At 41.2% G+C, this 14,368-nt stretch overlaps 1 pseudogene; it reads left to right on the top strand.

The window, feature by feature from the left end:
• Positions 1 to 14,368, top strand: part of LOC132103481 (mdm2-binding protein-like) — a 30,721-nt pseudogene that overhangs the window by 14,973 nt on the left and 1,380 nt on the right.

Genomic DNA, 14,368 nt, shown 5'->3' with positions numbered 1-14,368 from the left:
CTTTAAAAACATTTAAATATTTGCGAATTCATGTGTTGCTAGGAAGTTATTAATCAAATGTTTTTATTGCAAAATTATTATTTAATATATTTTTTTTAATCTTAAGTTTTACCTGGGACCTGGGAATACAAGAAGTGAGGACAAATGTTAAATTAATTAGTAAAAGTGAAAGAACAAGTAATATTAAATGTGAACCAATCTGCAGTGCCCCACACTGTGTCCTAACTTGTCATGACAACAACTACTTAAATACTTTTTTTGTAAATATGAGTTTTGTCTCAACTGTGACTGTGATGAGTGACAGGATTTGCAGATAGATAGGTTTCTTTTTCTTCTGTCATGCTCAGTTGTGATTGTGTCAGGCGTTTTGTATCCAGTATGGACATGCAAATGCTTGTCGCTGGAAACTTTGTCTATGGAAGCTGATGTGTCAATAAACTTAAATTAAACTGAAACGGAAACTTTTTCTATGGTTATAAAACAGTTAACATGCTTTTGTGGTTTTAAAGGTTAGACTATGCATGCATACTTAAATTTGAGCTCTTTTTCATGAATTTTGTTTTACGTTTTGATCTAGCTCAAGTGTCATAGAAGATAGATGGCCCTTCTTAATGGTGTGCATGTAAGACATTAATGTAACCAAAACAATGCTTGTAAGAAATAACAATATTACAGTTCTGAGTTAGGCAGGTTTCTCACCTGGTACTTTGCTTTGGACGTGATTAACACCTTCAATTCACTCTTCTGCATTCTCAGACTATCGTTCTCTTCTCTTCTTTCTCCACAGGGAGCAGCACTGCTGACTGGATGCGGTCCCTGCCATGTCTCCGTGGAGAACAGTTCTTGCAAAGGGAGAGAAAGCTGGCCAACATGCAGACTCTGGTCCTCAAAGAATGCTGTCGTAAGTGTTTCCCAGGCAACAGAAAATCTTTCACAAGGACCTCTAAGTATTCACACGCTGTGCTTAAGTCACCCCAGAGCAGCAAATTTCTAATCATATTTCTCTGGTCACACATTCTCAGTCTCACACGAGCGCTTTCTGAAAATTAAGCTCTCTTATGCGTTGTAAACAATATAACTTTTGTAAGACTCTCAACGTCTACTGTGTTAAAAGGGGTTAATTGTGTAATTAAAAATTAATTGTGGTACGTCATTGCACTGTTATTAGGCTTGTAGCTAATACATTCAGGTTAGCTCCTAGGCTGTATCAGATGTTTGACACATTTTCTTTGCAGACTTGGTATACAGAGTAAATTGTATATACATTGAATATCAAATTATTTGTGAAGACGATTAAAGAACCAATGTGTGATCATGCACCCTTTACCATTCAATAACTTAAGAGACTTAAACTCAGGTTGTTCTCGTGGATGTTTTTGTAATAATGATAACTGATTTGTAAACATCTTCTAATTTATTGATTATAGAGCTGTCTCAGATGTGCCAAGTTTCATTAGTGTGCCTTATGAGGAAAAAGACGACAACATAAAACGGATAGATAAATATGTAACAGATTGGTTTGAAAGGGTAGTATGATTAATGAGAGACATTTAATGATGCATGTCATCTGTTGCTAGGGCAATGAAGAAAATTCTACACGAAGTGGCAAGGTCACATAGTCTGTGAAGACAGATTATTTACAGCTGGTCTATGTGGTAATACACTACATCTGAATCCAAACGTTTGTTTCATTCACTGACCTCAATGTGGCTACTTACATGTATTACTTACATGTTTCAAAAATCATTTGAAACATGTAAGTAGTAGAAACATGACATGGCTGCTCGCTCTAACATTAACCTAGAAAGGTGTGTGCTATTCAAGTGTTTGTATGAAGTGTGGAACCTGAATAGTATTGCACTCACTGCATGACTGTTCACTTTGAGGTACCGGTGCAATCACTTGCATTAAACTTAAAATACTGTCATTTTTGCTGATATAGAGTCATTTTAATTTGTAAAAGGTTTACTTTTATTTGTGTGCACTCACAATAACAACAAAACACTGTGCTTTTGTAAAATAATGAAAGCAAACAGTGCTCTTTCTGCCATCTAAGGTTAGGTCTCTGTGAACTTGAGCATGGCAAAAAAAAAATGAACCGAAATTCTGTGCTCACAGACATGCAAAATATATCTATTGAAAGTGAAATATCTATTTTTAGAAATGTCTTTCTCAGCAGTCTGTGGAGATGACAAGTCAGGCATTGCAGCGGAAAATACAGAAAACACTAGTTTATCAGTGAATTATTAGAATGTTTAGGGAGTTTTTTGCTGTTTTAACCCTGACTTATTCATAATCATTACTTCTGCTGGTGTGCTGTGGCAAGTTTTATGTGTGCACTTGATCGCTGATATGCTATAGGCAATTAAAGGCTAATTATTATGAATTATATGGTTTATTAATATAAATGTGCAATTACTTGACTTATTGCTAAAAATGAACGACGACTAGTCGATTAGAAAAATCTTTAGTCCATGGCAGCCCTAATTATTATACCACATATTGATTACTGATTGTATTTAATATAATAAAATCCAGTTTAGACCAGTGTTTCTAGACTGGCTTCACTTTGTTGACCAGATTTATATTGTCAAGTGGTGAGCCAACATAGTACCAGATATGTCAAAAATGCGCTTGACGTCAAATGTTCTGAAATTACCATTGACTACATAATTAACACAATGCAAAATTATTAACATGCCAGTCTGAACAGGAAACACTTTTTAAGGAATAAACAAGAAAGTTGGTTACCTGAATTTATTATGTTGACTAACTGAAAACTGCTTGGTTTGAAAGAGAATTTTGAGTGCTTCATATATTTCTACACTATTGTCAGTAGACTCGTTTTTTTGCCCATAAAATTTGACTGCACCTTAATAAAAAGAAAAAACACTAGACTAAATGTTGTATAAGTATGGTATGGGCCGGATACCAAATGACAATGTGGTAAAATATTGGAGAGTTTACAAACTCTTTTGCGCCTGTGTGAATGAAAGACATGGCAGGTTTGCTTCCATTATTAGTAAAAGATTATATATTTTTAATCCTTAGTTAACATAGTGTTCCTAATAAAGATTACTTTTATTATTTACTTAGCCTGTTGCTCTTTCTAACCATAACATGTTCTTTTAAAGATGTTAAACGTTGTGCAGAATGGCCAGAGAGGAGTGTCCTACAAAACTATGAGAACATACAGAGAGCCCGGCAAAGATCCAGGTAAACCATCTGGTACCATATCACTTTATCTGAAAACTCATTACCATGTCTGGAGCCGTCAGTTATTGTCTTTGTTGAGGGCTTAAAGAATCTCAAAGCAGTGTATCAGTGTATGGGGAAAATAGGTTCTGCAGCTTGGAATAGTACATTTGTGTTTGGTTGGTTGAATAAATTCCGGTGTCATCCACAGGTGCAGGCTCTTCAGCAGTGGTTCCTCTGAAAGTCTGATGGGGCCTAAAGATAGCCAGAGAGGAGGTTCTACACTGCTGGATGCCAGAGAACTGCTCAAACACTTCACCCCTGATGGACTGCCTTGCGGGAAACTACAGCCGCTGCTAGCTCTTAGAGGGTTGATCATACACACAGTTTCTGACATGATGTCTCTTAAAGGAGTCATATGTTGATATTCAATTTTTCCTTTCTCTTTGGAGTGTTACAAGCTCTTGGTGTATAAAGAAGATCTGTAAAGTTGTAAAAACTAAAGTCTCAAATCCAAAGAGATATTCTTTATCAAAGTTAAGACTCTGCCACACACCCCTAAAATGGCTCATTCAAACACACCCCCACGTCTACGTCACTATGTGGAAATATTTGCGTAATGCCGCCCAAATGTTCATGCAAAGAAAGAAGGCGTGGTTTCAGTGACCACAGTTAGTGTTGAAGCAGCCATGTCAGGGAGATGCTGTGTGTATCTAGGCGAAAGCAAAATCACTTTATTTGTCCATCCGAAAGTAGATGCATTTAGGAATCTTTAAGATAACTTACAACAGAACAACAACGCATTTTAATAGACGACCGTTTCGTGAACCTATGAGAAGAGGTAATTCCGACAGTAGTATCTGTGTGTCGTGTGTGTGTGCACGTGAGAGAGAGAGTGTCATGATCCGGTCACTGAACTTCCATTTATTCACCACCAGAGCTCATCATCCACAACACAGACTCTCCCACTACACAGTACACCCTGAACTACATTTCCCATACTCCACTGCACCAATCACATTCACCTGATAACAATCACACACACAGCACAATCATCAGACACGATTTATAAGCATTGGACTTCCCCTCACACACTGCAGAGTATTGTTCTGCACATATCCCTCCCCTGGCAATAGCTGTGATACCAAGCCATTCTGTGTTTTCATAGTCTTGTTTCAGTTTATAGTTTTCATAGTCTTGTTTAAGTTTATAGTTCCTCTTCATGAACTCGAGCTGCGTCGAAAACGCTTTGGGGAACGCGTTTAGCGTGAGCTACTCTGAATACCATATCCAATCTGTCTTATAGAAGAGCGTGACGTCACGGGCTGGGTGACATATGCGACCAGGAAGCTATAAAGGTACGAGCTGCGCAGCTGGCTTCAGCTTCGCGTATGTCAGCAAGCGCTCTGTGTGTGCATGTCATTCTGTCTTGTCAGTCTTATTTATTGTTGTTTGTCACTATTAGCTCCTCAAAGAGTAAGCAATAGTCAAAGAGCAAAGCTAAGACGAGACATCTGAAAGGCGAATCCAGATCGCGTTTCAGATTGTGTGTTCATCATGAGTGGGAATACATTGTCTGTGCGCGGTCTGCCTGGGATCGAGGCACGCTGTTTCGGCTCTTGAGGGAGCCGACTGCCTGCACTGGTACAAGCCAGTGTGGACGCTTCACTCCCGGAGGACTCTCTCGAGGGGGAGTCTTCGCCAGCGTTCCTCGCAGTGTCGGTCCCGCGTTCGACTTGCTGGCTTCGCAGATAAGATCTGCTGGAGGGTATGGAGACGGGCGCGTCCCTATCTCCTACCTCACGATCTCCGGGTTCGGAAGCCCGAGTGTTGCGGTCCTTCCCCCCAAGTGACGGCCGTGACGCACCGCCTTTTTTTCTCCGAGGAGATTGAAACAGAGGGCATCGATGAGCTCGCAGTTGCACAAACATAAGCTGCATAAACATCAGTTGCACAGACAAACAGTTACACAAGCATCAGTTTCAGAAGCATATTATGCCTAACTGTATAACAGTCAGCTCTCGGGAAAAAATAAGGGGGCTGACTGTGCTTCTCTCATATCTAAGGACGGGGCGAAGATGGCTCTGCCTATCTCCACCCATGATCCCTAGATTTAGAGTTCTCTCTCGAGGTTCGGAAGCACGCGCAGTGGTTCCTTCCCCCTCTGTGAACTCGCAGCTGCAGCAACTTATCTCAGAGGAGATTAATATTGTTTGTGTGACTAAGTGGCTCGCGTGTTGCCGAGGCAACGAGTGTATTACATCATTTACAGTTTTGATGTGAATCTTACTAAAACCAGACCGTCTTTACTTGTCTGATTGGTTAACTGCATTAATTCTGAGGAATTAAATTCAGTATCTATCTGACTATGAGAAGTTAGATATGAATTATACCAACAAGGCAGACCGTGTTTACTCGTCTGATTCTTTGTTTGCATGAAATTCTGAGGAATATAATGACATTTATCGCACTCTGAGAAATTATATATACTGGAGGGGCTGCTGGGCGGGAGCTGCCCTCTCAGTCTATAGTCAGAGCGTTGCCGCCCGCGCTCCCCCTGCGTCGGGACCGGAGGCTGAAGCAACGCTCTGAACCAGGGTTTTCCCAGCCTAAGGCGGATCTGAGGGCGTACTCCAGGCTGGGAGGCCCTCGGTTAAGAAGTCCTGACACGTTTCGGTCACGACTGCAGAGGGCGGCCCCTACTGGGGTAGAGCGGCGTACACTGCATTACACGGTGCCCGTCTCGCCTCAGCGCCCTCTGGGGGCCAGTCTGCCAACCCTGCCAGAGTTCCAGGGCGCAGCGGCCTCCAGCGAGCAATGTTCTCAGTATTTTCCGCCCGCATGCGTAGCGGAGCTGAGATGTTCACCGCCCCTTCGGGGCCTCTTACACCAGAGGTCAGTCTCGAGAGACTGATTCCCTTAGTAGATTATTTAGCAGCGTGGAAACTACTGCCAAATGTATCTCAATGGGTCCTGCATACAGTAGATAAAGGCTACCGTATTCAGTTCGGCTCTGCACCGCCGAGATTCAACGGGGTCATTCCGACAATAGTCGGCCCCAGGCAGGGTCTGGTTATGGAACAGGAAGCGAAAATCCTATTAGAGAAGAAGGCCATCGAGGTGGTCCCTCCTCAAGACAGGGAGTCCGGGTTCTACAGCCGGTATTTCATAGTTCCAAAGAAGGATGGGGGGTTGCGTCCGATTATAGACTTGAGGGTTTTAAATCGTTCAGTTATGAGATTGAAGTTCAAAATGCTCATGATCAAGCATGTTTTAGCTCAGATCAGGTCAGAGGACTGGTTTGTCAAAAAGATCTCAAAGATGCATACTTCCACATATCCATCCTTCCACAACACAGGAAGTTTCCTAAGCTGCCTCCGTGCCTTAGACATGTGGAAGAAACCTTGGTTCTTGAATCGGGGCCCGGTGCTGGGAGCTCCTTGTCGCCATGTAATACTAGCAACGTATGCATCCCTCACTGGCTGGGGTGCAGTCATGATTGGCCACCCTGCCCGTGGTCTGTGGAGCGGTCGCCATCTGACATGGCATATCAATTGTCTAGAAATGCTAGCAGTTTATCGTGCACTGAAGCACTTCCTCCTAGACCTAAGGGGTCACCATGTGTTGGTGCGCACCGACAACACATCGGTGGTCTCTTACATCAACCACCAGGGAGGTCTGCGTTCGCGTCCCTTGTACAAGCTGGCGCACCAGATCCTTGTGTGGTCCCAGAGCAAACTCCTCTCATTAAGAGCAGTATATATTCCTGGGAAACTAAATAAGGGAGCAGACATACTCTCGAGGCAGGGGCCAAGGCCCGGAGAATGGAGGCTTCACCCAGAGGTGGTGAAGCAGATATGGAGAGTTTTTTGCAGTGCTCAAGTAGACCTCTTTGCGACTCAAGAGACATCTCAATGTCCCCTTTGGTTCTCTCTAGTACATCCAGCTCCTCTGGGACTGGACACTATGGTACAGACCTGGCCGAGGCTTCGTCTGTACGCCTTTCCCCCTATTGCTCTGCTCCCGGGAGTTCTGGCGAGAGTACGCCGGGACGGGGTCCGTCTGTTATTAGTAGCCCCGCTCTGGCCGGGCCGAGTTCGCAGACCGCAGACCTGGTCTCGCTCCTCGACGGCTCTCCATGGGAGATACCGATCAGGACAGACCTACTCTCACAGGCGCAGGGCACGATAATTCACCCTCGCCCGGAGTTGTGGAAGCTGTAGGTGTGGCCCCTGAGGGGGCACAACTATTAGCAGCTGGTCTCTCAACCGAGGTTGTTGAGACCCTCCTCCAATCCAGAGCTCCCTCAACGAGGAAACTGTACGCCCTGAGGTGGAAACTCTTCACCTCATGGTGCAGAGACCGCCAGCTAGACCCAGCAAACTGCCCAGTTGGTACAGTTCTGGAGTTTCTACAGGCCAGGCTCTCTGCAGGGTTGACCCACTCCACGCTGAAGGTTTACATGGCGGCCATTGCGGCCTACCACGCCCTTCTCGATGGCCAGTCTTTGGGAAGACACCCATTAGTTACACGTTTCCTCTGTGGTGCGCTGAGGCTGAGACCTCCAGTACGGTTCTGTGTTCCCCCCTGGGACTTGGGTGTGGTGTTAGAGGCTTTTTGCAAATCTCCATTCAAACCGATTCAAGATATCTCAGACAGACATCTGACTCTTAAAACCGCCTTTTTGTTGGCCATTACCTCTCTGAGGAGAGTAGGAGATATACAGGCCCTCTCAGTGGCCCCTACCTATGTTGATTTTGCACCTGGCATGACCAAAGTGTTCATATACCCTCGAGCGGGATATGTTCCTAAGGTGCCCTCTATCACACCACAACCTGTAGTGATGCAGGCCTTCTGTCCTCCCTTTTGGGAGCCCGACCAAGAGAAGCTAAATTGTGTGTGTCCAGCTCGAGCGCTGGATGCATACGTCCACAGAGCTGCCCTGTGGAGAAAAATGGACCAATTGCTTGTATGCTGCGGTCCCCCCAAGAGGGGTTTTCCTGCTTCTAAGCAGACTATTAGTCGTTGGCTAGTTGAGACTATCAACACCACTTTGAGTCCTCTGGTCGTCCCCCACTGTCGGGAGCCAAGGCTCACTCTACACGGGGTATGGCAGCCTCCAAGGCCTTTCTAGCAGGTGTGTCCATGCTGGACATCTGCAATGCTGCGGGGTGGTCCACGCCTTCTACTTTTGCAAGATTCTATGGCTTAGACATACCAGTCACTCCAGGCACTTCAGTCCTCTCGTACTAAGCTGTGCTCTTCGGATACACACTAGGCAGGGGTTTGGTAGTCTGGCAGTGTTGGTACTCATCCCCCAAAGCGTTTTCGACGCAGCTCGAGTTACTGAAGAGGAACATCTCTAGGGTACGTATGTAACCCTAGTTCCTCGAGGGAACGAGACGCTGCGTCTCGAGGCTATACCCCCAGCACCCCTGCCGGCGCTTGCTGGTACTCGAAGCTGAAGCCAGCTGCGCGGCTCATGCCTTTATAGCTTCCTGGTCGCTTACGTCACCCCGCCCGTGACGTCACGCTCTTCTATAAGACAGATTGGATATGATATTCAGAGTCGCTCACGCTAAACGCGTTCCCTAAAGCGTTTTCGACGCAGCTTCTCGTTCCCTCGAGGAACTAGGGTTACATACGTAACCTAGAGACTTTTTCACAGTCTTATTTCAGTTCATAGTTTAGTCTTTTTCTTGCTTTGCCCTGTTACTCGTGTTTTGACCCTTTGCTCTAGATTCTGCATAACCCCTCTTGCTTAGCCCTCTGGATATTGTTCGTTCATCGAAGACCCACGCTTGCCCAAGGAATATTTTTTGTCTTGCCCTCTATATACCTGTTTGCCAGTGTTTGACCCATGCCTGTTACAATCATCTCTCTGTGTAGTAAAAGCTTGCACATGGATCCGCACATCTCACGACTCGTCGGCTCCCATGTTACATAGAGAGAGAGATGGTCAAACAGTGGAGTCAGCTGTCTTAACCGTTTGTGGCTTGTGTAATGAAACACATAAAAGATTCATCACTGTGTCTGTCAGGTGACTCTGTTCCCCTTTCTGGCTTGAACTGATGGTAAAATTAAGGACATTATTAACTGTCTTTACATTTATTTTGAAAGCTGAAACTCGCGATTATCGAAAGGGGCATTACATTTCCGACGAGTGCTTGCGGTGTTCGACCAATCACAATGCACCGGGTCATTTGGCCAATCAGAGCAGACTGTGCTTGTCGGAAGGAGGGACTTTGTAGAAAACTATGCGTTTGAGAGAGGTGGGGCATAGAGGACCTACAATAATGTATAATATTTGAACAACAGATTTTTTAACATTGAAGCATGTCAGCTCAACATATTCTGTTACACCAAATACACAAAATAACGATCTTTTAAAAAAAGCATCATATGACCCCCTAGTTTATTAAAACTGCAATTCAAGTCACTTAAGACAACGAGGGAGCATGTGTGTACATGGTAGAACATTTTAAAATATTCAGTTTTTACAACTTTTCTTGTTTTCTGCTTGTACTGGTTTTAAAAGGATAGTTCACCCCCAAGCACTTCATTTATTCACCCTCACACTGTGCGAAAACCTATATGACTGACTGACTTCTTTGGAACACAATAGGTGAACATTTTGAAGAATAATCTGTTCACTATTTTCCATGTAATAAAAAGAAGTGTGGCATTTCAGGATTTAATGACCAAAAAACACAAAAACAAACATAAAGTATCAAAACAAATTGTCCATCGGACTTGTACAGTCAAACCAAAAATTATTCAGACACTATATATACGTATATATATATATACTGTATATATGTATATATATATATATATATATATATATATATATATATATATATATATATACTGTATATATATATATATATATATATATATATATATATACAGTACAGACCAAAAGTTTGGACACACCTTCTCATTCAAAGAGTTTTCTTTATTTCCATGACTATGAAAAGTGTAGATTCACACTGAAGGCATCAAAACTATGAATTAACACATGTGGAATTATATATGGAATAATATACATAACAAAAAAGTGTGAAACAACTGAAAATATGTCATATTCTATGTTCTTCAAAGTAGCCACCTTTTGCTTTGATTACTGCTTTGCACACTCTTGGCATTCTCTTGATGAGCTTCAAGAGGTAGTCACCTGAAATGGTCTTCCAACAGTCTTGAAGGAGTTCCCCGAGAGATGCTTAGCACTTGTTGGCCCTTTTGCCTTCCGTCTGCGGTCCAGCTCACCCCTAAACCATCTCGATTGGGTTCAGGTCCAGTGACTGTGGAGGCCAGGTCATCTGGCGCAGCACCCCATCACTCTCCTTCTTGGTCAAATAGCCCTTGATGCCTTTAGTGTGACTCTACAATTTTTATAGTCATGAAAATAAAGAAAACTCTTTGAATGAGAAGTTGTGTCCAAACTTTTGGTCTGTATTGTATATATATATATATATATATATATATATATTACTATTGGGTGAGGGACACTATAGTTAATTTATGTAAGGATAGCAAAATAAAATAAAATGTGACATATACCCAACAATTCTTCATACAGTGGACTACCAATAAAATGTATAAAAATTTGGGACCTTAAACTATTCAGACACTTTGACCTAACCATTTTTTTGCTTAAGTGTTATCTGACATTATCCTGATGAAATTGTTCTGACTAGGGCTGTGCAATATTGAAAAAAAATAATGGGCTATGCAATACCTTGTTAAAAATGTGATATTCGATATGCGATACGATATTGCTTAAAGTGTGTAAAGTCAATCTAAATTATATTATTAAATATTTAAAAATTAAAATTATATAACCATTTTGTTTCACACTGTTTCTTGCAAAGCCAGGTTATCTCTAGTAGAGATAAATATAATACTGAAAACATTGCTTTAGAGAATAAAATTAAAATAAATAGTGTGAAGATTTTCCACATAACTTGCCCTCTTCCAGTTACACATAGTCTCTAGAAATCTGCATATTTATTTATTCCTGAACTGAATGTCTCTAATTGGGATTTGTGCTTTTGTTTGTGTAGTGAACAGTGTAATCTCCTGACCTCACACCCAGGAAGGTGACCAAGCTTCCTTTCTCAAAGGCCGCCAGATCCCACTACCATGGAATAGAGTAAGTTTGTGTGTGTGCGTGTATATATAAAAACCCAGCCATATTACAAACCATTCTCCCTAATTCCTTGATGTTCTCAAACCATTCTCTGGGTGGGTTTCAGGTTCAGTCTGGATGAGCGTAAGGCCCTTGAGCGAGACAGTGGCTTTGTGAAGCTGCAGTCTCGTCTAATAAGATATGAGACCCAGAGTACATTCTGTAAGGAGTCCTGCCCTGTGCCATTTGCCCTCAGTCCTGTACCCTCCTAAGCTGTGCTGTCTGTACCAGGCAGCATGCCCGACAATGAAGCTCTGCACAGTGAGCCAAACCATCTCCATACACACAAGAGGTGAGAACACTGCATGCATGATTGCAAGAATTGCGATACGGCTCAATATGATGATATTGCAAAGATTTTACTGAACATGTATGCTGCACATTTGAAAGCCAGCTGCTTTGTGTCTAGCTGTTACCAGGGAAACCACTGTATTTCTGCCATTCCAAAAGCACCTCCTGCTGGCAGAGAATGAATGTTTATTTTTTTATTAAGCCTGTCTGCTGTTTTTGTTCAGACCAATGTGAAAACCAACCCATGTTTTTGTTCAGCAAACATGCAGAGTTGTAAATGTAAACTGGTGGATCGACAAGAAGCTAATGCATTATAAAAATGTAAATATTACATGTTATTTAAAGAATAGGCTATAATGATTGATAATTATTTAAATTAATATAGCTTTATAATTGATACTTTGGCCTCCATTTTCTTAAAAAGAAAATGGTTTAAAGACTAAAAGGTCAAGTTTATCATTCTTTTTGATTTTGTGAAATCTTTTGTGCTTTTTACAGTCATTTTATTTGTGCAGGTCTTAAAAAGTCTTAAATATGAGCTTAAATGACCTGCAGATACCCTGGTCTGCCAAAAAACATCAGTTTATGTTTTTGGTAGGCCTATATAATTGTCCAGACCTGGTAAGTAGGGTTCATTACTGGACCTCAGGCAATTTTAGTTGAAGACCCCTGCCTTAGGTTTATTTTTAATAAGTTAATTTTAATGTTATATTAATAAAGTAAATATTTTTCAGATCAAAAGAAGTCCCTTAGGCTCACCAAGGCGTCATTTAATTTATCAAAAATGCAGTAAATTTGTAATATTGTGAAATATCATTCTATTTTAAAAGAACTGTTTTCTATTTGAATATATTTTGAAATGTATTTTATTCCTGTGATGACAAAGCTGAATTTTCAGGAGCCATTCTGCCAGTCTTCAATGTCACATGATCCTTCAGAAATCATACTAATATTCTAATTTGGTGCATAATTATCAATTATGATTGCTGCTGAAATATTAATAATGATCTTTATTATCTTTATTATTATTAATGGGCAGTCTGTTTTAATGATATTCAATTTTACCAGTTTTTGAATTAGTCGACCCATCGTTACGTCACTTCTCAGAAGACGGACATTCAGTTAGAAGGTCAACCTAATGTTTCTTCAGTTAGGTTCATTTTCTGAAGCTGTCAGTTCATTGAATCTCCTTTGTGGCTCATTTTATTTCTGCCTACTCATCATTGCCTTCCTGTCCCTCCACTTTACATGCATTTGAATGCACCATAAGTCACTCACACCCAAATTGAATATAGATCTGCACTTGATGGCTTTGTCAAAGAGTGAAATGAGCAATGAATGAAAATAACTGAGTAGTGCTGCAATGAATGTCAAAGTCTTGCTATTTCCAGCATATTTGGTTGAATTCATGTAGGCCCTCTCTAAATGCGCTTTAACATATGGCAGAGATCAAATGTCTAATGTTTGGCCACCTTTTCTGCCACTGAAGCCTAGCATGCATTAAATGATGTGTTGTCAGGACATGAGATTATTGACCTTTTTTTTTTTTAAATGCTGACCTACTGCAGAACTCCAGGGGCCACATTAATTTTAAGGCCTATCATCATCTCAGACATTGCTCTGCTCTGAAATTACCACAGCGGCGTCACATCATTGGGAACTAAACACACAAGATAAAAAGGATAAAAAATCCAGGAACTGAGCAGTTTCTTATTAAATGGGCTCAGAAAGAGAGTGCTAGAACTGAGATCTCGAGAAGAAAAAGAGGTATAGGTGTGTGCTCCAGTGCTTAAGTAGGCCGTCACATCAAATAATTTTGATTAGAGTTTTAATGTGAGCTACAAAGTGAGACTGTTGGATTGATGAACTCAGAGAGGCAATATCTTACACCATCCACCTCATCCCCTTTAAAACCCCTTTCTCAGGTTGGCAGTGGGGGCTCTATGGCATCAAGCAGCCCATTCCTGTTCCAGCTCAGGTCTGGCCTCATTTTCTGCAGAGATTTGGGATCAAATAGTGATGCATAATTTGTATTGGTATCGTTTGGTTTATAATGAGACTTTTTAAAAAAATGTATTCTCATTGGCCAACATTGGATATAAATAGGTAAATATATCTGTAAATATATATATATATATATATATACAGTGACAGACTGTGCACAAACTTTTGCATGCCACTATATATATATATATATATATATATATATATATATATATATATATATAATATTATTGTTATATATATATATATATTTTGTGTGTTTGTCTTCATTTATAAAGGACAGTGCTGAGTGTATACAGGATGTGAAACGAGAGAGGGGGTGGAAAGTTTTTAAAGTTGGTTCAACCAAAGAGCAATCACGCTATATTTCAGAGCGCTTGCCGAGAGGCTATAGACATAAATAGGTCAACACTTTGGGTATTTATTGGGTAATTAATTCATGCTTATTTCACTTTTTTATATATTTAGAAACCTGAATACATTTATTTTGCAATAATGGCCAGCTGACTGTGCATTATCCTGCTTATATTACAGCTCGACAAATTAACATATGGGTATGAAATATTGATTTAAGTGTAAAAAAAGAGATTACAAAATGGTACAGCTTTGTAGAAAATTGGTGTCTAGGGACTACAGTCAAATATGCAGTTTAAGGGTCATTATACCAAAATATCTGACCATTGATAA

Source organism: Carassius carassius, chromosome 24, assembly GCF_963082965.1.
Source record: "Carassius carassius chromosome 24, fCarCar2.1, whole genome shotgun sequence".
NCBI lineage: Eukaryota > Metazoa > Chordata > Actinopteri > Cypriniformes > Cyprinidae > Carassius > Carassius carassius.
The sequence above is the reverse complement of the archived record's forward strand: the minus strand, read 5'-3'. Positions and strand labels throughout refer to the sequence as shown.